Source organism: Sus scrofa, chromosome 6 (genome assembly GCF_054392235.1).
Source record: "Sus scrofa isolate SSC_HxYL_T2T_F1_AM1 chromosome 6, Sscrofa_HxYL_maternal_Yorkshire_Landrace_v2.0, whole genome shotgun sequence".
Classification (NCBI taxonomy): Eukaryota; Metazoa; Chordata; class Mammalia; order Artiodactyla; family Suidae; genus Sus; species Sus scrofa.
In genome coordinates, this window is record NC_139388.1 from 32,958,359 (window position 1) to 32,983,725 (window position 25,367).

Here is a 25,367-nt window from a genome sequence, read left to right on the forward strand (position 1 = left end):
CGGCATGGGTGCAGGAGGAAGCCCTAAATACTGACGCCAAAGGGCCCTTTAAAGGAGAAAACCTCTGCATTGGAGGCAAAGAACAAGTGCAGTTTGCTGGTGGGGGCTGGGAGGGGGGGGTGCAAGGTGAAGAAGGAATGAAGGGATGCACAGAGCGAGGACATGAGCGGAGGAATGGATACCTAAATGTACAGGAGATGGAAAATCTGGGAGACGGTAAATGCTTGGGAGCAGACTTACCATTGAGGGAGGGGGGAGGGTAGCAGAGGAAACAGAGAGGAGGCTGGAAGGCAAAAAATAGCTTTTAAAAACCTGAACCTACCTTACCCCTTCGTTGGCAACTGAAAGTCAATGAAAGTTTTAAAGCATTAAAAGTAACTCTTCCCTTCAAAGGTTAGAGAGGCCAATCCCATTTGCAAATTACACAGCTACTCAACTGCAGTACTCCTAAATTATTACAAACCATGTTTAATAAACAAAGAAGTTATTATAATGTGAGTGAAATAACTGTCCACTGCGTTTCTAGGTTTTTAAGAACCACTGCTGAAAAGAAAACCTGTATTTTGTCCTTCCATAAAACTGAACAGGTTAGGGATAGACCCCATAAATCCTGCAATTATTTCAAGCACAAAGCCTCGCTTTACTACATTATCGCTTTTTAAGTAACACATCACCAGATTCTGGTTCCCAAAACCACTTTGGGGGAAAAGGCTTTCCTAAGTGACATCATCCCATTTTCCAAATAAAATGAAAAACTAAAGGGTCACATTCAGAAGCAGGAGGATTGCTGCACCTTAAGAGCCCGCTCTGGAGCCCCTTATGGCTCTGAGAGAAACAAAGAAATAAATTAAAAATATAAAAACCCCCACCTACACATCGTTGAGCTTAAAAGAGGTGGGCTGGTTTTCCCCAAATCCATTAATAAAATAAATCACCGCATTTCATATTCACAGTCATCTCAGAAAGTTCTCTTCTTAATTGCTCTATGGCATCATGTTTTATTTTAGTAAAGTTCAGGTTTTATGGCCAGGGACTAATGGGCACGGAGTCCCTGAAGAACTTGTTTTAAAACATCGACCAGTCATCCATAAAAGGGATATTAAAACAGCTACAGAGGCTAAATAAGAATTAAAAAGTATAGCCACTTATTTTGAAATTAGAATCCTCTTTCACATTCAGGAATATCATAAAACGTGTCATAAACTTTCTACCTTCATTCCAAAGTATTGTTGTAAGAATCAACGGTGAGGCAGATCTGACCCTTCTATGGTTTAAGCAGTGCTCATTAAAATCGAGTGCTGTTTTTAGGCATTAGGAGAGGCATTTTAAAATTATAAAGGATTACAGCGTCATGAAAACCTTCCAGGAAGAGAAAAAGAAAAGAAGAAACAGGGGAAGGATCTAAATGAACAAGGCTGTTAATAAACTTATAGCATCGGTGGATCAAAACCCATAAGCTAGGCAGGCTCAAGTCCTAGCACAGATAGGGGTGGAACTTGCGGTCCAACCGGGGACTGTAAAATGTACTCAGATGAGAGCTGTGTGGGTCTCTGGGGAATCATTTTCTGTCCGCCCTCGTCGGATGGATTCCAATCTTGAACCTTTTTTATAACCAGGTAGCATCCTTCACTTAGTTACTAATATACTACGGTCTTGACAAAGGCTTGGTGTCAATGATTAGTGAAGTAGCCCCATTTCGCAAGTGGGAAACTAGCCAGGGGAGAATAAGTCCAGTCTCGGTCCAGTGCTCGGATAATGGGTTCCCGTCCATCTCTTCATCTGGTGGCCCAGAGAAGGGGAAGGACTGTTCGCCCAGGAGGGAACATCCACTCTGATAAGCTGTGCTGGGCCCATCACACACACAATGTGGAAAGGACCTTTCAGGCTCCCTTTTGAAAGAGGGCACAAAGAGAACGAGGAGGGCTTTTCCCAGCGGGCGCACTCTCTGGCCAAATAGGACACACACAGGATGTGCGACAGAAAGGAACCATCTTTTAGTCAACGTGATCTCTGAAAAGACTGGAAACAGAGATGGCCGGAGAAACCCAGGTGAGTGCCAAGAGCGAGAGACAGACAGAGATCCTCGGGCCAGACAGCAAGCTCAGCGGCAGGGCGGGCAGAGACCCAGATGCGACTTTCTTCCTAATTCAGCAGCACCTTCCGTTCCTCTAAACAGTTTTCAAGAAAAGCATCTTGAACTGGTTTAGATTAGTCACCACCAGGCACATTTGTAAAGATAAAAAGAACATGGTTGTTTTCCTTCCTCCGAAAGGGGGCTGGGGGGCGAGGACAGGAATGCGCAGCCCGGTCTCAGGGAGGAGAGACAACAAGAGGCGTCGGGCTGGTTCTTATGCCCACGCTTCCAGACGATCAGCCAGCTGGCTTGGAAACGTCCAACTCTCCCAGGGGTCCTCCTCTTAACCCTTCTTGGTCGCAGAGACAGCCAAGTGGGGGCTGGGGGGGACGGCGGGTGGCGGCGGAGGGAAGGGTGTTTTTCTGCCCCAATCCTGCAGGGTGTGGCTGCCCATGAGCTTGTGTCAACCTTCAGTAGCCCAGCTGAACCCTCTGCTTTAGAACAAAACAATTTCAGTTTTAAAGTGTTTGAATGACTTTAGCTAAATCTGAGGATTTGCCTATTGAATCTGGAGCTGTTCCCTTTCAACTCTGAATGAAGGAAGAATTATGAGACTGGAGTGATTCAATGAGAGTTATCTGTCCTGGCACTCAATCAAAGGGATTAGGATTTGGAAAGAAAAGCCTACAGGTGATCCTCCAGGAAGCATACCAAGCAGTTATCAAAAACATACAAGTTCAAAGCAGCTCAATTTTCATATGTTAAATGTACTTGGATGCAGCCCCAGGCTCCTTTCTAGGTTAAAAAAAAAAAAAAAATTGTGTTAAAGCTGTTTGTACTTGCATACTTAGCAGACGAGGGAATGAAAAAGCATGTGGTACGGTAGTGCCGGGTCCACCTTGCCCTCGTGTAACACAATAAATCAATCTTGTTCTCTTGGCGAAACATGATCTGATACTGTGTCCAGGCTTCCCAGACTCATCCCTGACTCCTGCCATCATCGCAGACGCTCACCTACCTCATCAATGCAAATGAGCTGTCACAACACAAACGCCCGCCAGCTCAGCCACCCGGCATCAGCAGCTTAACAATTAACAGTGCGGACCAGTCACGAGTCTTGGGCGTTGTTTTCCCAAGCGCCATGATCTGGGTTTAAGAGCGTATTACCTGCCTAATAGCTTAGCTTGGGCACAAAAGGAGAAAAAAAAAAAAAAGATACATACTGAGATTTAGGTTACATTTTGGGTGGCCTTCCTGTATCAGCAAGTCATCGAGAGATACAATTTGTATTGTTCATGAATGTTCTGCAGGGCACACACAGAAGGATATGACCGCCTTTGCTGTACCCCAAAGACTCTGGAAAAGTGAATGCCTAATCTCTAAAAGAAAGTAAAGGGAGAAAATATTCACTCCCAAGAAATGTAGGCAAAACATGCAACAGACCCATAATACATGCTCAACAAATGGCCATAACGGGATGAGAAGAGACAGCGCCTGATTCTGCTGTGTCCATCCTCTATGGAAGGGAGGGTCAAGGTCAAACCCCCACAAGCCTGACACTGACTAATGGGTGGGCAGTGAGGGGCAGGACAGAGCCCGGCACCAAGAGGCAAGAGCATGGGTCTCTACTCCCCCTGCAAACCCTCACTGAATGAGGACTTTGGAGAGTGACTCTGCCTACCCAGACTTTGGTGGCCTCATCTATAAAATGGGGACAAAAGCCTATTCACCTCAGGTAAGAGGCTAGTAACTGGTCTTTATTTAATGTGCACTATGAGGCATTGTGCTAATAAGCATTCTACAGGTATTAGCTTTTCACCAACAACATGACAGGTTAAGGTGGGGTTTCCCTGGTGGCTCAGTGGGTTAAGGATTCAGCATTGTCAAGGCTATAGCTTGGGTCACTGCTGTGGGTTTGATCCCTGGCGCTGGAACTTCCACATGCCACAGGCACAGCCACAGATTTAAAGAAAAAAAAAATTAAGAAGACTAAGAAAATAAATAAAAATAAAAAGATATTAGAGGGTAAGTATTAAGACTAGTTCCATCTCAGAGATAAGGTAGCTGGGAGTGAAACAAGGAACCTGCTCAAAGCCACCACGCCAGTAATGGGCAGAGCAGAGAATGAGACCCAAGACTCTTGGGATAGAGGGTCTACGTTCTAATGTTCTACCCAACTGTGCCTCCCTAACTAGAGGAGCGTTTCTTGAATGCGAGTTGCCTTTTATGATGACCACTGCTTCTAGCCTCCTGGGCCAGAGACGCCCAGCACCCTCCTCAAATTCACCCTCTCCCTCCCTCTTGCTAGTGGATTGCAAATCTCATCCCCCTGCCTTTGCGAGGTCAGCCTGGGTCCCATGCGGTCTTCCCGCAGGTGCCCAAGTTGAGGCTTCCCTCCTTCTGGCTTTAACTCTTGCAACAGGCCACCTTTCATGTTGTTTTTCCACATCTTTGCTCACTCTTTTCCTGAAGCTTCAGATGCCACCTGTCTCCCTGGCTTACCACAATCCTCTACATTTCTCCAGGCCCAGGTCAAGTGAAGCCTCCCCTGACCCTGATGGCTCTTTCCGTTGTGTTCCCACAGCATATCAGCTGACACTTTATTCAGTATGTATTCCATTTTCCCTGCCATTCTATTTCTCCAGAAGAAATCCCAAACCCCTCACGAACTCAACTATAAGTACTGTCAAGCACCATGTCTCGTTTATTTTTACATGTGTGGCACCTCGGTCTTTCAAATACAGTCTTCCTTTCCTCCTTCTTTCCTTCCTTCTTCCCTCCCTCCATCCCTTCCTTCTTTCCTTTCTCTTGGCAGCACCCATGGCATGCAGAAATTCCCAGGCCAGGGACTGAACCTGTGCCACGGCAGTGATCCTTAACTGCTAGGCCACCAGGGAACTCCTCAAATGTAGTTTTCTGGACTGGGAAAAAGGGGATGTGGGGAGGAAGCCTATCTTAAGAGTCTTTTTAGGTCACAGGAACTTGATTCGGATGATAGAACAAATAAAACCAGAGATAACAATAACAGCAAAATCCCTAGTATATGAGCCATGGAGAAGTCCAGTGGGTAAAAATCTAGGCCTTGGTGCCAGATTGTCAAGGTTAAAATCCTAGCTCTACCACTTATTAGTCATATAACCTTGGACAAGATTCTTAGTTTCTCTAGACTTCAATTTCTTCACTTCAAAAAAGGGGGGCGGTAGGGGGAGAGATAAATTAGGGATTAAGTATACACACTACTATATATAAAATAGGTAAACAATAATGACTTAATGTATAGCGCAGGGAACTATCAATAAGGGAAAAGAAGCTGAAAAAGAATCTGAAAAGGTGTATAACACTTCGCTGTACATGTGAAACTAACACAACATTGTAAATTAATTTCAATTAAAAATCATTTAAAAAATGAGGGATAACAACAATATTCCATGAGTTTTCTCTGCATTTAGAACAGCACCTGGCACACTGTAGGTGCTTAGTAAGTGGTACACAGATCATTGCAGAGATGGAAGCTTTCCTCTCCTTGCCATCTCAAATACTAACTTCTTAAAACAGACATGAGAGACATGTGAGCAATATAACCCATGCTCCCTCTTTCAGAATCAGAGAAGAAAAATCTCTAACAAGCTGGACATTGCAAACTCCACCTGACTTTTTTTTTTTCCTTCATAGCTCAGCTTAGGGCCCCCACGTAAAAGAGCAGGGCCATAAAGCTGGCTCCTCCTGGCTTCTTATTGTCTTGGCCCTGAACAATCAATTTGAAAGTACATTAAGTTATTTAACAGGTCACCAAGTAGCAGGAAGCTAAAAGTTTAACCATATTTACAAGGAAGAATTATATGAAAATATTTTTATGGATGCTATAAAAACCACCATTAAAAATGACTGCATTGAAAAGCTGAACATGCATGCAACAAATGGGCAACTCTTAAAATATTACCTGGTTCCAGACAGTCCAAATTTTGTGTCTCGTTAGCAAATAAGATAAATGACTCTGTCTGAAATGATGTTTTATAAATCCTATTAACAGGCTATAAGGGAGGCAATGGCTCCCAAAACAGGAGAATTAATTTCTGAGTTCAATCCCCACTGTACACACAAAAGTGCGGGGGGAAGGGGAGGCACTTATTGTTGATACTGCTTTCAGACTAACGTGCCAATAACGCTCTCTAACAATTATTTTTTGGTCACGCCCACGGCATGTGAAAGTTTCTGGGCTAGGGATCGAACCCACGCCACAGCAGCAGCCCAAGCTGCTGTAGTGATAACACCGGATCCTTAACCCGATGTGCCACAGGAGAACTAACAACTACATTTTACACTTTTCAAAATACTTGTGCTCTCATGATCTCACTTGATCTTCGCAAGAAGCCTATGAGGCAGGTTGAGCAAATATTATTACTCTTGGGTTTTTTTTTAATGTATATAATAGAGAAGGGTAAAGTGGCTTCCCCAAAGTCCGTTAAAGCAGTGCTAAGTTAGAGGCTCGCAGCTCCCTGACTCTTTCCACAGTACGTGGCGTTCTAAGAGCCAGTGTTTACGAGGTGGAGGTACATGCATCCCTGTCTGCTCAAACCCACAGAATGGGGGAAGCTCTATTGTCATTTTAAACTCTATATCCAGATAAATTAAAAGGCATTTGGTTGTTCTTTTACTTAAAAAAAAAATTGAAGTGATGTACTCTCACCAGCACATAAATAATGGCACAGCGCTTTGTATACATTATTTTTTTTATTTTCTTATTTTAAGAGCGAGACGTACTCCAATGATTGGGGCAATTTTGTTTTTGCCTTTTCTTGCCAAAAAGAAAATATGGCTTTAATAGAAGTTTACATCTGCGTGGTATTACATGCATGTAAAACAGATGTAACCTAATTACATTTTCATTTAAATTGCTAAATAGCTACTTAAGTAAAAAGCTAAAATAACATACAAACAACAGTTACTATAATAACAAGTGTACTTAGAATTAAATGAAAAGGATCAAAGCTACAGCATATAAAATTTGAGTTGGTCTTTCAAAAAGACAGTGACATAACAACGCTGCCTTCATTTACTCAGTAATTTAATGTCTCTACAGCTCAGCCTAAAGACACAGCACAGCTCAGCCTAGACCCGTGGAAGAAAATCCATCGAGTTTTTACAAAGGCTCTGGGTTTCATGAAGATTAGACACACTCTACTAGAGATTATATAGCAAAACCCTAAATTGGAAATTAGAATTCCAGGGCAATACAATCAGCCTGATTATAGTTTTAAGCAGACCTGTGTAGGCTAAAATCAGAAATCAGCTCCCAACTTGGAGACCAGAGGCCCTTTTTGTATTTTTAAAAGAAGACATTACATAGCAGGCATTGCATATTCATGACCCATCCCTTCCGTGTGCCACACAAAGGCTCCAGAGAAGGAGCCCAAGCATTTGGGATAATCCTCAGCTCGGGGAGGGGAACACAGGATCACTCTTCACAAAGGAGTAGAGGAAACACCACGTGTCGGTCTGGGACGGCTGAAATCCTAAACGGTGGACTCTGGAAAAACTCAACCTGGTTTAACCTAGATTTGCTGGGTAATGTCCATGCCTAGCTTTTCCTTTTCAATTTCAATCACATTTTTAACTACAGTGAATTTGAAGCCTTTGGAGATGGTGGTTGTTATTTTAAGCAGCCAGGGAGGAAAACTGAACTTTTAGAGTGTTGGAGCAGTCTAAACCTATTTCAAAATTAGAACAGTCTATCCCGAAAAGCAAAGGATTTGGAGTAGGGCTACATTTTTCAATTACTCCCCCATTAGCTTTCTTCTCTAAACGAGACCAGCCAGTTTTTCTGAATTTTGCTCAGGAGTACAGAAAATAAAAGACTTAAGATCCAGTCAGCCCTTTTTGATCATGGGTCTAAAATGTTTAAGAAGAATTTAAAAAAAGAAAAAAAACACCAAAAACCTAAATGGAACGTTCCTGCTAAAACATGAGACTCTTCAAGCTGAGAACTTCCTTATCAAAAGCAGGGCCAAATTCATTTTAAAGTGAGCTTTAGGAAGTTCCCACGTGGTGCAGTGCATTAAGGATTCAGCATTGCCACAGCTGTGGTGAGGGTTGCAACTGTGGTGCGGGTTTAGTCCCTGGCCTGGGAATTCCCACATGCCATGGACATAGTGAAAAAAAAAAAAAAAAAAAAAGAGCTTCAAATTATAATACCCCAATATACTGGACTTTATTAAACACATAATTAGCTTCTGGCTCCCTTTTGCATTTTATTCAGCAAATATACTCTCTAAAGGTGGGAAAGAATGGGAAACCAAGGGTTAGAGGTGACAAACTGATAGGAGGTGTGAAAAAAAGAAAAGTCATCCAGGGCCGACATGTGGCGTCAGCCTTGGCATTTATTTCCTCTACACCACCTCACACATTTCAGTGGGTGAAGAAAGCCCTTACGAACATGCATACTGTCTCTTACGTTCTACAAATGCCCTGTACTTGATCTTTGTTGTTTGTTTGTACTTGAATCTTAGCAAAGACTTAAAAGGACTCCCATTCGTTTCACGTTTAGTGAGAAAGACAGTCTTTTGCTTTTCCCTCGTTAGGCCTACTACATCCACACTGAGGTGGCCCCCTGTCTGAGGCTCCAAAGTAACTGTGAGGTGTGTTTGTGAAGAAGATGGGAAACACTTGGAGAATCTACTTGTTCCATGGCTGTTCCCCAAAGCCGGTGCACTGGCTTGATCTTTTCAGACAGGCTGCTGGTTGCTTTCTGCAAAGAGCAGTTCATCAAGTTTCACAATGTGTTGAGAACAGGTTTGCGAAAGGCAAGTGAAGGCTTGTCATGGTTTTGTAACCAATTATTTCATTTGTATTTTATAAATCGGTCATAAATGTCACTGACTAATTGCTGCCCTTTCCCCCTTCCCCTGCCCAGACATCCCGTGGAACAAACAGGCAACCTTGTATCACTCTTGCCAGAGGCCAAGAATTAATGGCAGGTTTTAAACTAAACTTCATCTGTTTGGAAGGACATCAGTGGCAGCAGAGGACACACTATAATTTCTCTGCTCACCACCACTCCTCCCTGCCCTGAAAAACAAACATATTTCCATCGCTACACCCTCTGCCCAAGAAACTCAGATGCCAGCAAGACACCCCAAAAGAAACAGTATTAAAATAATCGTCTCACAACATCACTGAATTAGCCAAGGTCTTTTCTCGTCTATCTGATCATTACTAAACCCGCCATTACTCAAACGCACGCATTAAGGGATGATTTATCTGTTTGACTGTGGTACAAACACTCTCTTCTGTTGATGTTTAGTGGCTCTGGGAAAGGCAATGTGAATAATGTCCTGCCTCTGAATGAACTCTCAAGAATAACCACATTCCAAAGGTTGATGGGCGGGAGGAGGAGAGAAAGTAATTACTTTGCGATGGGTTAAAAGTCAGTAAGAAAAGAAAGCTGAGGGCAGCTCTGCCCTATAAACATTTCTGGAACGATACTCTCTTAAGTCAGTCTGGACAAAAGATCTATGTCATTAAAAAGAAATGACATGAATGTGACAATCTGCTCTCAGTCTCAGAGGAACTCTGCCTTCTGCACAGAAGAAGCCACCGAACAGTCACAATTCCAAGTGTACCAGCCTATAAACGCCTCCCCGGAAAAGAAGAAGGTATTGCCACTAAGCCTCTAGCTCCACCTTTTGCAATTTTTGAAAGCTGAAATCACAATTGTGTGGCTTGCAGATAATTCCAGCCTTTGGCACATTTGAAAACATTTTAAAAAAACGAGGTACCAAGATTTTTCTGTAAGTCCATTTCATATTTTTAAAAATCTGGATTTCTGGCATCTTTTGGAAAAAAAGAAATTGGACCAGTCCACAAGAGTGGGCCTGCACTCCCTCAAGGCAGCTGGTTGTCCTACTGAAACCGAAGGTGTTATTCTTGGCTCTGTCACATGGCACAGGACTCCCTGAAGCATGGCACCTAGTCTGCTTCGCTCCCAGACACTACCTGTTGGTTCCTGTATGGACCTGAACTTACCATTTCCGCTCTTTCGAGTGACTATTAATTAACTGCCCAGCAACTACAACTTTTCCCTACTTGAAGGCAGAGGAAAAGGGATTTCAGAAGCTCTAAGTCCTATCTAGCAATTCCAACTGTGACCAAAATTCCACTCCACTGAGTCAGTGTTTGAGTTTCGGAACAACGTGCCACAGCCCCTGTATGCTCGCCTGAAGACATCCCTGGGCCCTGATCCACTCAGACTGGCTGACCACCAGGCCAGCAGCTCCTCTAAAGAGCACCTAGTTCCCCAGGGCTCTGGAGCATGTTTTAAAGGCAAACTATGAACATGAACCATCCTAAGCTCTAATGGAAAAAAGACACTGTATTCTTATTTATTCTTATTACTCCAAAATTAACTTCGTTCAAAGTTGAACTATCCGACATGCATTTTCAGCCCAACTCTTCTAGAGTTATGATGGAGAAAACCCCATCATTCCTCAGGTTATATTTTTTATAATGAGGGCCACAAGAAATGCAGAGAGAAATCTCAGGATCTTTGGCTATAGAAATGAATGTACATATTTTGCACTAGCTAGCAGTAATTACTTTACCATGTGAGGCTCAGGGTAGGTAGTAATATGCAATACCTTTCAACTTGGAGCCATCTCAAAAACAAACAGAAAAAAAACCTGACCTCTGACCCTGTTTTGAAGCATCACTACCCGCTTGGGTAGTGTTTGCATGTTGAAATATTTATTTCCTTCATAAAAAAATCTATGTGAATATCCAATCTCTCAGCAGTAAAGAGTCTGATTTCCATGTTAGCAGAAGCCTTAAGTAATTTGGGGCTATGATCTAAACACTACAAGCTTTACCCACCTAAAACTTTGCCAGCTCTGAGCTGCATATTTTTCTTACCGGCTCCTCATTTGCAAAACATAGTGGAGACGCAGGTGAAAGGTGATGAAGTTTCAACAGCTGCAAAGCCCAGTTAGAAAACTCTGTTTCCTGGGCAGAGCTTCCAAGAGAGTAACATTTCTGAGCCTTCTGTCGCTTGAAGACATGAATTTGTACCAGTGAGGATGAACAAGTTCTCGCTAGCAGGTGTGATAATAGTAACTTCTAGATATGCAGTGGCGGAAAATGAAGCCTTCTGACCCCAAAAGGCAAGCCTTTTTTTTTCACCGAAACCCCTCCGATTATAACCCGAGCGCACTCGACTACCGTGAAGATGAGTTTGACGTCATCTGTTCCTAGGTTACGATGCTTGAAGAAAAAGGTCTAATAAAAATTACTTCATTTCCCCCATGGAAGAAGGAAAACATAAATCTCACATAAAGCACTCTACTGCATCATATTCACAAACTTGGATGGACAAATGAAAAATGGGGCTACCGAGGGGCGCCATGCCCTTTCATAAGAGTGCAGCCCTCAAGGTTGCTCAACAATAAGGTTGAGCTTAACCCCAACACCTCCTTCATCATGCTTTCTAATAACGGAGGGTAGTGGCGTGAGCCTTCACTTCATTTCTCAATGAGGTTCAGGACTGAAGTATTGAAATGAAGCTCAGAAGGGCTCTTAAGAGCAAAGGGGCTTCAGGTTTTCCTTCGTGTCTACTGACGTTATTCAGAGGAAAGTGGCTTCATTTTTCTTGGTGCAACGATTTGGGGAAAACAAAGGGATGTAGACCTTCACCTGTAGATGCCTTTAGAACTTGACCTCCAAATTTAACAGTAGCTCGCCAGACCGAAAACACTGGGGAATCCTGCCTGTCTCACTGTGAGTAGAACTGGTTACACTCTGTTTAGACTTGTGTAGAACATAAATCTGTGGCAGCTGAGAATTCTGTAATTCCAAGATGTAGCAGAAAACAGTTTTCGCATCGAATCCTGTGTTAATTATGGTCGCTTTAGGAAACAAACAAAAACCAATGTGGCAATAAAAAAATATATACCAATTCTATCTTCAGCTATTTAAATACAGAAGTTTCTTAAGAAATTTTCTCTTTAGAACTTAAGAACTTTCTATTTAGCCATACTGATAAGAACACACCTAAATAGCAGTTCCCGTCATGGCTCAGTGGTTAATGAATCCAACTAGGAACCATGAGGTTGCGGGTTCGATCCTTGCTCTTGCTCAGTGGCGTTGCCATGAGCTGTGGTGTAGGTTGCAGACACGGCTCAGATCCCGCGTTGCTGTGGCTCTGGTGTAGGTCAGTGGCTACGGCTCCGATTAGACCCCTAGCCTGGGAACCTCCATATGCCATGGGAGTGGCCCAAGAAATGGCAAAAAGACAAAAAAAAAAAAAAAAAAAAGAACACACCTAAACAAATATTAGAGCAAAAGTATGTCCTCAACAGACGGTATTGCCAGTGACTGCCTAATGCCCACTTTGGGTTTACAAACAAAAGGCTAAACCGACAGCTTGGAAGCTTCCTAACCTGCTTGGAAGGAGAGGCCCTTCCATAAGTGGCACAGGCTGTTGATCAGGACCTCAAGGAGCCTTCTCTGGACCTTTGGGCAAATTAGAAAAAAATGCCCCCTATGGGCAAACAAAGGGTCCAAGTTTCTCTCTCCAAAGAGAGGGGAGTGTGCCTCGCATTTTAGCACACACACACCCCTCGCTCATGTCGGTGCCCCCGCCTCCCCTTTGCTGGGAGCCTGTAAGCAGCATCTAGCCCATCTGCCTAGTGCTGAACCTGAAAACAGCATAAATAGGCCTCTTTCCAGACACTCTGGTTTCCAGGTAACAAAAGTCTTATCAAATAATCTCACCAGAAAGCAGAAGTCAGTGACTATTTCACAACTGTTTGGCAAAATGACCCCAATAGCACCACGCTGGCAGAATGAGGACTAAATCCAGGGATTCTATTCAGAAAAAAATGAGCAGACACAACAGAAAAGAGCAAAGTCATGTGGTTTCACTTCATGACTAACCAGTTCTTCTTGACTAAAGGGTGGGACTGGTTCTATCTTCTTCATATTTTGACTCATGAAGGGCACACACGGAGATGAGATCAGCAGGTTTGGTTCTTTCAGTGGCACAAAGGGAGTCATATGTGCATATCGTCAACCTAGAAGCCAGGCTTCAAGGTCCCGAGATCAGACTTAGGGAGGCAATATGCTTTGGCCAAACGCTCCCTTTGGAAGCAAATATACTCCCAAGGAGACAGCACCTGAAGGCCTCGCAGAAGACTGCGAGCATGGAAGGAGCTTTAAAATTTACAGAAAGAGCTGGCTAGGAGGCTACGATTACTTATTATAGAATTATTGTTTAGGGACAGTGAACGCTCACTGGATCTACAGAGATGCTTTAGTTCTTTTCTTTACCTCCATATCGGGATTTCCCCCGAGATGAGCTCCAATTGCGAATTATATACCAGCACCTTGATAATGCGTTGAGAGCCATCATAACTATTTACAATTGACAAGTATGTCTCAAAGGGAAGGAGAAAATGGGCAGAAGACACAAGGAATTTGCGCACACACAAACATGGCCAATAAACATGAAAAAACATTCAACCACAGTGGCAATAAAAAGATGAAATAAGAGGTTACTTTTACTCGAAAATTCTTTCAAATGGCACCATTCCATGCTCCCAAACATGAGAAGGGAGAGGTAGTCTCAAAAGCTGCTGATGCAAAGATAAATCGGTACATCTTTTTGGAAATCAAATTGGTCATGTTTTATTCAAAAATTCATTGCACACATACTCACGACATACTGTGATTTATTAGGGACTTAAAATACACATTTCCTTCCACCTTGTAATTCCATATCTGCAAATCTGTTCAATAAAGGACCCAAGATTTTTATAGAAGGACATCCTTCATGATATTTGAAAGTGAAAAACAAAACATGAGGTTAAATAAATTATTGTAATTTTTGAGGGAAATTATTCTTGAAGTGCAATAGTGAGAAAATGATGATACAATTTGTTCTGTGAAAAAGATAGCGTACCCAAATTTAAAAACAGAAACATTGCTAATCATAAACCAAATGTTAACAGTTCTGGATAGTAGACTTATGCAGGACTTTTATTCTCTTCCTGTGTGTTTCTATATTTTTGGAATTTTCTATGATAAGCATTTATTACCTTCAAAAGTAATAAAAAGTACTAAGCAACAAAAAAGGAATTAGCTAAAAAGCAGATGTATTTAGAGTCTCAAAAACATAACTGAACAAGAAAAACAATAAAACAGTGGTGTCAAAATTACAGTAGTACATGTGGGTGAAGATTTCCAAAGCCTCGAGATATATACATTTGAAGGCCCTGAAACAAAGTTCAAACCAGAAGGTCCATTAGAGATCACCCAGTTTAATCTCTCCATTGTACAGTTGTGGAAACCAAGATTAAGTATTGCCATGGCTAGACAGGGCACTGCAAGCTAGAGACTAAAAGCCTAAGACTTCTGCCTTCCAATCTATGCTGTTACCTTGATACTAGGACTGCAAATAGGTTTCATCTAAATTACAAGTGCCAGTAGCGGCTGTTTGATGTGTTGTGTTGATAAAGCTCAGGAGGAAAACCAGCATTAATATCAGGGATATCAGCCATGGGCAGGAAAAGAGATGGTGGGGCTAGGTATGACAACTGTTTGACCTTCCTGCAAAAAACTACATAATACTGTCCTCTCCAAACCAGGTGTTTGTATCCATAAAATAGGAAATGTCCATTTCTAGGGAAACATTTGATATAAATTAGGAATAAATAAAACTATAGCTTTAACAGGGAAAGAATGAAGAAAAAATAAAATTTCTATTTTCCAACTGAAAAGGGGCAATTACCGGTTTCATAAAGGTGCAGCATCATACTTCAAGGAAATATTTATACTCTCCATAAAGAAGCTGGGAGGGAAAAGCAAAAAAAAAAAAAAAAATAAATAAATAAATAAAAAAGTTGAAAGAGAAAACTCATGCCTTTCCTCTGGAAAGCTATAAATAGAAATAAAGTTCAAAGACACAGGGACGTGGCATGCAAAAGCCTTGATGCTAAAATAGCCAAAAGCCAATCAAGCCTTGGATAAACTTCAAAAGGGTCAACTTCACAGAAAGGTTAGTAAGGAATGAGTTCTCCTGAGACCTGTTAACTAGGGTCTCTACAGGGGAAAGCCATCCATAGGGAACTCTCACCTATGAAAATGGATATAAAACTAGTAAATACCAGTAAATCAAGTCCATCTGTACACTTACGTCAGAATCAAGTAAGGTCTATTCCAGGAGTGCAAGGATGGTTCAACAATGTAAAATCTAATAATGTCATCTACCACATTTGCAAATTAAAGGAAACAAATATATGACCATCTCAATAGACAATCTCCTCAAAAAAAAACAAAACAAAACAAAAATAGATCCAATTAAATGCAATACCCATTGAAGAGAACAAAAGTTTTGTTACTTGATTAAGGATAATTACCAGAAATCTCAGCAAATCTCAGACTCGTAAAACATTAGAACTATTATTACTACCAACAACAAAAATATAAAGACACCTACTATTCCCACTACTATTCAATATTATTCTGAAAATTTCAGCTGAGACAGGAAGAAAAATCAATTAAGTATTTCTGCTGGAAAGAAAAGGGCAGCATTATATTTCAGATTACAAAATTCCTTATCTAGAAATTCCAAGGGTATCAACTGAAAAACTACCAGAACTAATAAAAGCATTTAGTAAGCTAACCAAATAAATATAAAAAGTCAACAGCTATCTTACATACTTGTAAATCCACCACAATAGTAATAAATACTATGAAATATCTAGAAATAAACTTAGGAAAATGTGAAGAAAAATTTTAAAACTCTACTTAAGGACACAAAAGATGCCATAAATAAAAGATACATCATCTTAATGGGTGAGGAAACCTAATTTTTTAGAAGTTCTTTAACATATAAATTTATGAATTCAATGCACTCATAATAAAAATGCCAACAGAATGTTTTCAGATGGAATTTGACTGATCCTAAAATTCATCTAGAAGAAAAAGGCATGAGAATGGCAACAAAAGTGTTGTGTTCTTTTGTTTGTTTTTAATGCGGGGGAGGGGGAGAGCAGGCCCTATAATATATCAAAGCATAAATTTGGGTAACTAGGCAAAAATATAAATCAACTAGAATTGACAGTGCAGACATTGATAAATACATTTATGGGAATTTAGTATATGAAAAGTGTCTTTTCAAATTAATAAAGAATGGTTTATTCTAAAAATGTTGTTGCACCAACTGGCTTCTCCATTTAGGAAAAAAAAAAAACAATAAAGTTAACTTTTACCTAACAGCCTATTATTTCACAGAAGTGAAATTTACGTAATTAAAGAGGTAAACATTAAAAGCAAAACTATAAAAGCACTATAATAAAATAAAAACAAATTTATTTAAAAATGATGGAATAAGAAATGTCGTCTTAAGAAAGATATAATATACAAAGACTATAAAGGAAAAGATTAACATATTTGATAAGAATATCTGAAAAGAATAACACATTAAGACACATTTAAGATAAAAGATATAATAAAATCTTCAAAATTAAATAATAAGCGTCAGACTGAGAGAATACATTTGTAATATAGAAAATAGAAAAGAATTGATATACAGAACATATAAAGAGCTAAAAATGAATAGGAGAAAGATATACAATAGAAAAAAGCATCAAGATTATGAACGAGAAATATGAGAAGAAAATTTAAATGTTCAATAATAATGTGAAAAGATGTTCTCCAGTGATCAGGAAAATGCACACTAAAACCACGAGATAGGAGTTCCTGTCATGGCTCAGTGGTTAAGGAATCCAACTAGGATCCATAAGGTTGTGGGTTCGATCCCTGGCCTTGCTCAGTGGGTTAAGGATCTGGCATTGCCATGAGTTGTGGTGTAGGTCGCAGACGTGGCTCGGATCCCGTGTTGCTGTGGCTCTGGTGAAGGCCGGTGGCTACAGCTCTGATTAGACCCCTAGCCTGGGAATCTCCATATGCTACAGGAAGCGGCCCTAAAAAAGACAAAAAAAACAAACAAAAAAAAACCCCACGAGACAGAATTTTTCACCTATCCAAGTGGCAAAAATAAAATAATCAAGATTGATATATTGCTATCAATTCTTTGAACACGGTGGGAATAGGAATTGGTACAGCTCCTTCAGAGACAATTTAACAGTAACTAAAATTTTAAATGTGTATACACTTTAACCTATTAATACCATTTCCTAAAATCTATGCTATAGAAATTATTTATACATGGACCAAGAGGCATGAAGAAGGGCATTCATTACAATATGGCTTGTGATAGCAAAAAAAAAAAAAAAAAAGAAAAAAAAGAAAAAAGAAAGAAAGAAAAGAAAAAGAAAAAAATTCATACATCATCAATAGCAAGGTAGTTAAATAAGGCAGACTATACCATCCATATTATGGAATATTGTGCAGCAGTCAAAAGGAATTAATTAGAATTCTATTACTAATATGAACAGTTTTCTAAGTTAGTTTATACTGAATAATCACAAGCTGTAGAACTACATGGTTTGCCCTATTTTGTAAAAGTGAAATGAGAAAGAAGGAAGGAAGGAATAAATGGGGAAAGGAAGAAATAAAGACAAGACACTGCACAGGAAAGAATGAAAAGAATGAGATAATACCATATATTTCCTGTTGCCACATATATGTGTGCGCAAACACAAGAGGCAGATCTAGAAGAGTACACACCAAGCTGATTACGTGACGTGTTGCAGGAGAAATGAATACTTTTGGTGGAGAAAACCAAAGGAAGTTTGCTTTCGGAAGAGACAGCATGGAGCAAGGATTACAGGCAGACACTGGAGCAATCAATCTGTGCCTCTCCTATTTCATCTGTAAGTTGGGGTCATAATAGTATCTACTCATCCAATGACTATAATCAGTAAATGAATTAATATACCCCAAGCACATGTCTGGCATTTAGCAACTACAATAGAAATATTAACAGTTAGAGTGAGTTGTATAAAATTGCTGACATGAGAATGTTTTAATGCATAAAAACAGTAATTTTATATGGTTCAACTTGATGCTCTTATTTATATTTTTTGATTCTTTTAAATACACATCACATGCCTTTTTTTAAGGACTGCAGATTAGTAGAGCACCGAAGAGCTGGAGGGAGTCACTATGTAAAGACATATTAAATAGTTTCAGTATCTCTGTGTAGAAAGATTGCATCTTTAGGGAAGAAAACCAATATTTAGACTAACTTTGCCAAGTAAAGCTTGAGATATGCTTCAAAATCTACTTTGCACATTTTTCCATATAAATCGATTGGACCAAACCCTTATACAAATGACTATCTGCTATGTAGTAATAATTTGATTAAACCTGGAATTTCAAAGAAATATTAAAAATTGAAATAATGCATAAATCAGCACAAAATAAATAACATATTTTCTTTTGTCAAAGTATTAGACACCACTTTATCCTAAATAAACAGCATGTTTTAAATCTGTTATGATTATAACATCCATATAATATTTAGGACACAGATGTAACACACACACAGACACAAAAGAATGTTTACAATACTTGAAACCATACGAAGTGAATCTTTATATTTTAAAAAGGTTAGACTGGCCTTAGTTTTAGTTTTCCAATGCTAATATCAACTTTTCAATGCACTCTCCATAAAAAACTTGTGAAACCACCTCAGCTGAAGTCAATTTAGAAGGAGGAAAATATCCATAAATATAAAAACAAATCTCTAGTATTAAATACACAAACAACTCAAGGAGAGGAGAGATTCCTAGGAAACGTTTCTATAAATAGTTTGACATTATTACACAATCTTCTCTGCATATCTGGTAATGGAAACATTGCTACGGGTGATTGAAGAAATAAGCAACTTTGACATTTCTGGATGTAACTTGAGGAGATTATTTCATCATAAAGGATTGGTATAGAATATACTAACCAACAACTCAATATCAAAACTCTCCTTGCAACTCTAAAACAGTGCAGAATGACATTTAAGATAATCCATTTATCACCATCCAATACAGGCTGCTTGTTCACAAAATGTCAGTGACAAGATAGAGCATTCCGATTCCTGGGCAGTGGAGTGCCTGCGACGAGGAATCCTGAATACAGCAGCCCCTGCATTTCCTTACATGAGACTGCCAGACCTTGGACGGCAGCTCTCAGGGTTTTTGCAATTTATATGAGCAGCTGTACAAATGAAATGCTTTCTCTTTTTGTCACACTGCAGAAACAGTCCCCTCCAAAGAAAATGAAAAGTCTGCGTGTTCATTTGGAGGCAAGCAATTGACTTGTGGTGAGTTCTCGGTGTTTTTTTTTTTTTTTTTTTTTTTTTGCTATTTCTTGGGCTGCTCCCTCGGCATATGGAGATTCCCAGGCTAGGGGTCGAATTGGAGCTGTAGCCACTGGCCTCCGCCAGAGCCACAGCAACGTGGGATCCGAGCCACGTCTGCGACCTACACCACAGCTCACAGCAACGCCGGATCGTTAACCCACTGAGCAAGCGCAGGGACCGAACCCGCAACCTCATGGTTCTTAGTCGGATTCGTTAACCACTGCGCCACGACGGGAACTCCAGTTCTCGGTGTTTTTATTAGCCATCCTGAAAAAGCTCAATGCTTCAATTCTCAACAGGAGCAATGCTAAAAACTCCTTATTCATGTTTCGGAGTGGTTTTGTGCAAGGTACCTACCTCTGTGCTTGTCACCGGGTCCCTCTACGATCAGCCAGGAATTATCAACATTTTATTGGTGAGGAAAACGGAAGTTTAATTTTCATTTTTTAATTTAAGGTTTAATTTTTTTTGGTCAAGGTCTCATAGCAAAGCCAGAACCGTTCAACATTGGAGCTCAAATGATCCTTTGGGGTAAAATTAAGAAACCTCTAGTTCAGAGAGCACGAACTGATGATCTGCACGCCCTGAGATTTTCTAAAAAATATCTGAATTTCTGACTGTTCTTGAGAACGCAGCCTCTTTGGGCCCACCTTCGGCAGAGAAGCAGCTGGCTGGAGCTCATCACTGTTGCCATTAAATAAATCATGTGTTCCCAGCTTAGGACATCGTCCATTTCACTCATTTGACACTTACTTTATCTACAGCAACAGGCATAGATCTGAAGTAATAAGTGCAATGAGTTTTGAAAAAATGGGGAGCTCCGACTGTGGCTCAGCGGGGTACAAACCCGACTTGGATCCCTGGCCTCCCTCTGAGGGTTAAGGAGCGGGTGTTGCCGTGAGCTGTGGTGTAGGCTGCAGATGTGGCTCGCAACTCACACTGCTGCGGCTGTGGCGTAGGCCGGCAGCTGTAGCTCCAAAGCGACCCCTAGCCTGGGAACCTCCATATGCCACAGGTGTGGCCCTAAAAAGACACAAGAAAAATGTATATGCCTGTGTAACCATCACCTAATCAGGATATCCATGTCCACCCCAGTTCCCAAGTTCCCTCATGCTTCTTTCCAGTTACTTTCTTCTTTCTCTTCCCTTCTCACTCAGGTTTGTCACCTGCCCGTCAGCATCTGACTTGGAAATTCCCGACCTACATCAAATCTCTTCGGATTCCATTCAGGGAAACTAAACCCTAAGGAAAGGCAGGGCCAGAAGTAGAAGCGAGGTTCCCAACCTCCTGATTTCTATCTGCCCCATCTTCAGAACGAAGCCCTCTCAACCTGTTGCCCAAGAGTTGACCTGAAAGAAAATGCCAAGATACCATCGTCATGGGCTGTAAAGATACACGCGAGATGAGTGAATAATGAAGGCTGTTACTTCACTGGGAATGAATCAGGTTTGGAAGTAGCAATTAAGTAGCAAAGGGGAATAAGTTTAGACAGAGACTCTTCTGGGAGGGTTACTGTGACCTAGATTTGAGCAAGTTTATTCCTGGCAGTGGCAATGGGTCTGCTCCATCCCCACCACAGGGAGAGCATCTGGGGTCAGCCTCCTGCTGTGTAGCCTTGCCACTGTGAGACTCTGAAATGGCAGGAGCCCAGAGGCAAAAATAACCTCTGCTCTCTATGCCAGGCCACCTGCCTCTCGTCTAGGGTTGATGATCTTTGTTTAGGAGGCTAAGTGCCATGTGGGTTCTTGAACCCTGATTTTTTAAAAGAACGACATGGATGAAATTGAGCCTGAATGCATTTCTGCGTGGAGTTGACTCAGTGCCTGTCTTTCTTCATTAATCACTTTGGTTAATTAAGTTTCCACCTGAGGGTAAGGTATATGCAGAAAAATAGAAATAAGGTATATTCTCACTTTAATATTTAAGAGGTCATAGCATCCCCAGGGCCAAAGTAAGCAGTTACATTTGGCTTTAAAATAGCCAGTGGATACCAGTATCTCAACTGCCCCATTAGGAGACTTTTCCTGCACTCGCCGTGTACCTCCAGAGTGAAATTCCTCCTTTTCTTAAAAGTCTGCAACTCCTTCCCAAGAAAAATGGCTCAGAGGGATGGACAGCCCTGGAAGGCAGAGCTGCCTTCAGATGCCGTCATAAGCACAGCCCGGAAGAAAGACATAGGCTATTTTTTTCTCACCAAGATTTGAGTCTATAGCCACTGAAGAGATGCTGGAGCTGAAAGTAACCAATGAAAGTAATCTGGTCCAGCTCCTATGTTTTATAAATGAAGACACTGAGGGCCAGAGAGGTGAACTGGTTACGAACTATACTTTTTTACACGTCCTAGATCTGAATATCCAATGCAATTTAATAATATAGAGGACATTGTTTTGGTCCCAGGCAAAGAGGTGCAACTCCATTTTGCCGATGAGAAGACTGAGACCTTGCATAATGCAAAACTCACTTTCATCTAGAAAAATGAAGTCTGATGTGGGAAAAAATACTTCACCTCTCTGAGCCCCCGTTTCCTCATTCGTGTGGGAATAATAATATTTTTTCCTAGTAGGACTGTTCTGAAGATTCAATACTATGTGAAGAGTGTCAAAAAGTATTTTGATAACCGATACAGTTTTGTTGTGGTTTTTAAGCTATTTTTTTAAAGGGCAGAGCCAATAACAGCACCCTTGTCTCCATATGACTGGTCCAGGGCCCCTTCCATGAGGTGAGGCTCCAAGAATCTCCTATACTGTAGTTAGAACATGCACGAAGCGCAGCAGTAAAGGACAGAAGGGGGGAGGCGACAGACAGAAACCCTCTAAGACATGGAGATTAGCTGTTACCAAAAAAGGGCACCAGAGAATCATCATTCAAACTGGTGACTGCATTTCATCATGGAGGAGTGCGGATGGGATTTTATTAGCGGGCTCTGCCAAAAACACATTGGCAGATACAGCCCTGAGCTTGTGGTTCACCAGACACACAAGAGCCCCTCTTCAGGAAGGGGACCCTGTTTAGGCCTTGGCCCAAATCCAAGTTAATGCACAGTTAAAAGCAGCAGTTGCAGCAGAGCTGAGATAGGGGGTCCTCTGGAGGAGGGGCCGGCCAAGAAGGCTCTTCCCAAACTACTTATCAATTGTTAACAGAGACAACTTTAAACAACACACACAAAAGCAAACGAAGCCTCGACAAAATGTAGCCTCAGACACTACAGATGTTAGAGAACAAATACAATTAGTCAACGGATTCATGGGAAAATCTAAAATAAATGCAAATTCAAACACCAATGGGGTCTAATTTTCACCGACCAATTGGGGGGTGGGAGGGATTTCTAAAACAGAATAATGCTGGCAAGGATATATTGAAAACTCATATACTCCTATTTTGCTGATTGCAGTGCAAATTGGTGCAACACTTTTGGAAAGCAATTTGGCAACACATACTGAAAGCCATAAAAACATTCATATCTTTTGATTCAGCAATCCGCCTTTCAGATTCTAAGAAACTAATCCAAAATAAGGAAAAAGTAGTATGAGTAAACACATAATGGCTACATTGCTTATAATGGTGTCAGGCCAAAAGCAACTTAAACGTCCAACAATAAGGAATGATTTTGCATATTTAATACATTTCCTTGATGGAATAGCTTGTAGCCATATAAGGAAACTGCCTATAATTCTAAGTGAAAAAAAAATAGGGTCCTATGATTGCAACTTTTTTTTTCTTTCTTGGCTGCCCCATGGCATATGGCATTCCCCGGCCAGGGATCAGATTCAAGCCACAGTGGTGACCTACGCCACTGGTACAGCAATTCCGGATCCTCAACCCACTGTGCCGGGCCAGGGATCAAACTTGCATCTCAGCACTCCAGAGATGCCATTGATACCGCTGTGCCACGACAGAAACTCAACAACTATTTTTTAAATAAGCATATAAAATGCATATCTAGTAGACAAAGACTCAAAGGGAAACACCCCCAAAACATTAGTACTGTTTGTGGCTGAGTTTCCTTCTATTTATTATAAATGTTTCCATGTGGTCAATGTATTAGTTAGGATATATCCACTTTGATAATGTCACTGTATTATGTCCATCTATGTGTGCAAACTAGCTGCCCAGAAAGCACATCTTACTAGAGAGGATTTTATCTGGCCGATACTGTGTTTTTTGTTTGTTTGTTTGTTTGTTTGTTTTCTGTTTTGCTTTTTTGGGCCACACCTGTAGCATATGGAAGTTCCCAGGCTAGGGGTTGAATTGCTGGCCTACACCACAGTCACAGCAACATGGGATCCGAGCCAAGGCTACACCACAGCTCACAGCAATGCAGGATCCTTAACCCACTGAGCGGGGCCAGGGATCAAACCCATATCCTCAGGGATAGTAGTCAGGTTCATTTTCACGAAGCCACAACAGGAACTCCTGGTGGATACTGTTTTAAAATGGTGAATTACCTGCTGATATTAAAAACGCCAACAGTTTCACATCCATGGCTTCTACTGAAAAACATCTGAGGATTCTCTATATCCCACAAAGTAGAAACTGGTCAGAGTGAAGAAGCAACTGGCCCTCAAAAACAGTGTAAGCCCTGGCCTGTTTGTCATGGCTGCCACAATTCCCATTTGCCCCAAGGCTGTTTCACTCTATCATGTCACCTGCCCAATTCCTAGGCCATATGCCTAAGAGAAGAAAAAAAGAAAAGAAAAGAAAGAAAATGATGATGGAAAATGGTACCTAACCTGCATCCCCTTTTAAAGGTGAGTCACCGCACGGTAAGCTTAAAATTTGGCTGGACCATTACATTACCTGAAAATCACAGTCCAATGTACTACTCTCCCCTCCACGGCACAGGCAATTCCGGAGCCTTACCTACCAAGAAAGAGATGGTTGGACCCATCTCATTTTTCACGCCCGGCCCTGTTCCCGCCCCATCTCCGCCACTGCAATTGGTCTCCTTTTTTCCTTGAAGCTAGTCCCTGGCAAGACCCTGGGCACCCTCCTTCTCCAAGCTTAATAGGACTACAGAGGCTGACGCACGTTTTAGACAGAAGTTCATAGCCACGCTGCTTTTCCACATTACAAATCCAAATTATTTTCTGAGTTTCTCGAGACAGAGAGCCAGCAGGCTAAAGAAGATGCTTCCTCTCCCCCTGTATGTATTTGAGCTGTGATCTGACAGAACTCTGGCTCTTTCTGCTGCAGGCAGATGTTGGCATTTTTCTTTTCCCAGGGGCAGAGGGCATAGGAACAGAGCCTGTGAAGTAAAATAGAGAAGTGGCATCGGAAGATATAGGTGCCATCATATCCACTGCCTGCAACTATACACACATACATGCATACAGCATGATGAGATCAGGAGCTTGCTGTTTGTACATCTCCACCGAAACGTCACAAATTACCACTAACACGACATGTCACACTCACTTACAAAAGCCTCTGCCAAACCTGTGATCTGCGTAGATAAGTTAATTAGAAAACAAACAAAAATTTTTAAGGCGTGTTTTACTATTTTACGTGTCTGATCAAATAAAAGCCGAAGGACTAATTCTGGACCGAGGTCAGCAAACACGAGGACTCCAGGCAAAATGTCCTTAACTGTTTCCTAAAGCTCAGAAAACTCTTCTTCAGGCTGTAACAGAGAAGATTTATTTCAGAGAAAGGACAAATGCTGTCCTTTAATTAACAACATCTATCTCTGGGACAAGCTCATCAGGTATACAATACAGAAGATTCTTTGAATATAAAAGACAGATGGCAACTTCACTCCTGGGACTTTCAAGGCTGCCCCAGAAAAACACACAATTTTAAAAGGCTTTGAGAATCCTCCAGGGAGAGCCAGGCAGGAGACACGAACGCTTCATTGCCCTATTTACAAAGTAAAGCAGAAAGTGTCGCCGAACCATCCAGAAACACTTGAAGAAGAGCCGGGCAAAGCTGAAGGAGGAAAATAAGCATGTCTGCCAGGCAGTCAGGCTGTGAGTCTCGTGAAAGGTC

General features: G+C 41.2%; 1 protein-coding gene and 1 long non-coding RNA gene across 6 annotated transcripts in view; one reads left to right on the forward strand and one right to left on the reverse strand.

Annotated features, from left to right (window-relative positions):
- FTO (FTO alpha-ketoglutarate dependent dioxygenase) overlaps positions 1-25,367 on the reverse strand; it is a 391,465-nt gene that overhangs the window by 109,478 nt on the left and 256,620 nt on the right.
- Positions 1,688-23,122, forward strand: LOC146402289 (uncharacterized). Of its 3 annotated transcripts, XR_014805905.1 has the most exons (5): positions 1,733-2,049; positions 8,653-8,874; positions 8,985-11,839; positions 19,278-19,343; positions 20,540-23,122. It is a non-coding gene; the product is annotated as an uncharacterized LOC146402289 (long non-coding RNA). The 3 variants fall into 3 exon arrangements; XR_014805906.1 differs by lacking the exon at positions 8,653-8,874 and having other exon boundaries at positions 1,688-2,049; XR_014805904.1 differs by lacking the exons at positions 19,278-19,343; positions 20,540-23,122 and having other exon boundaries at positions 1,739-2,049; positions 8,985-12,017.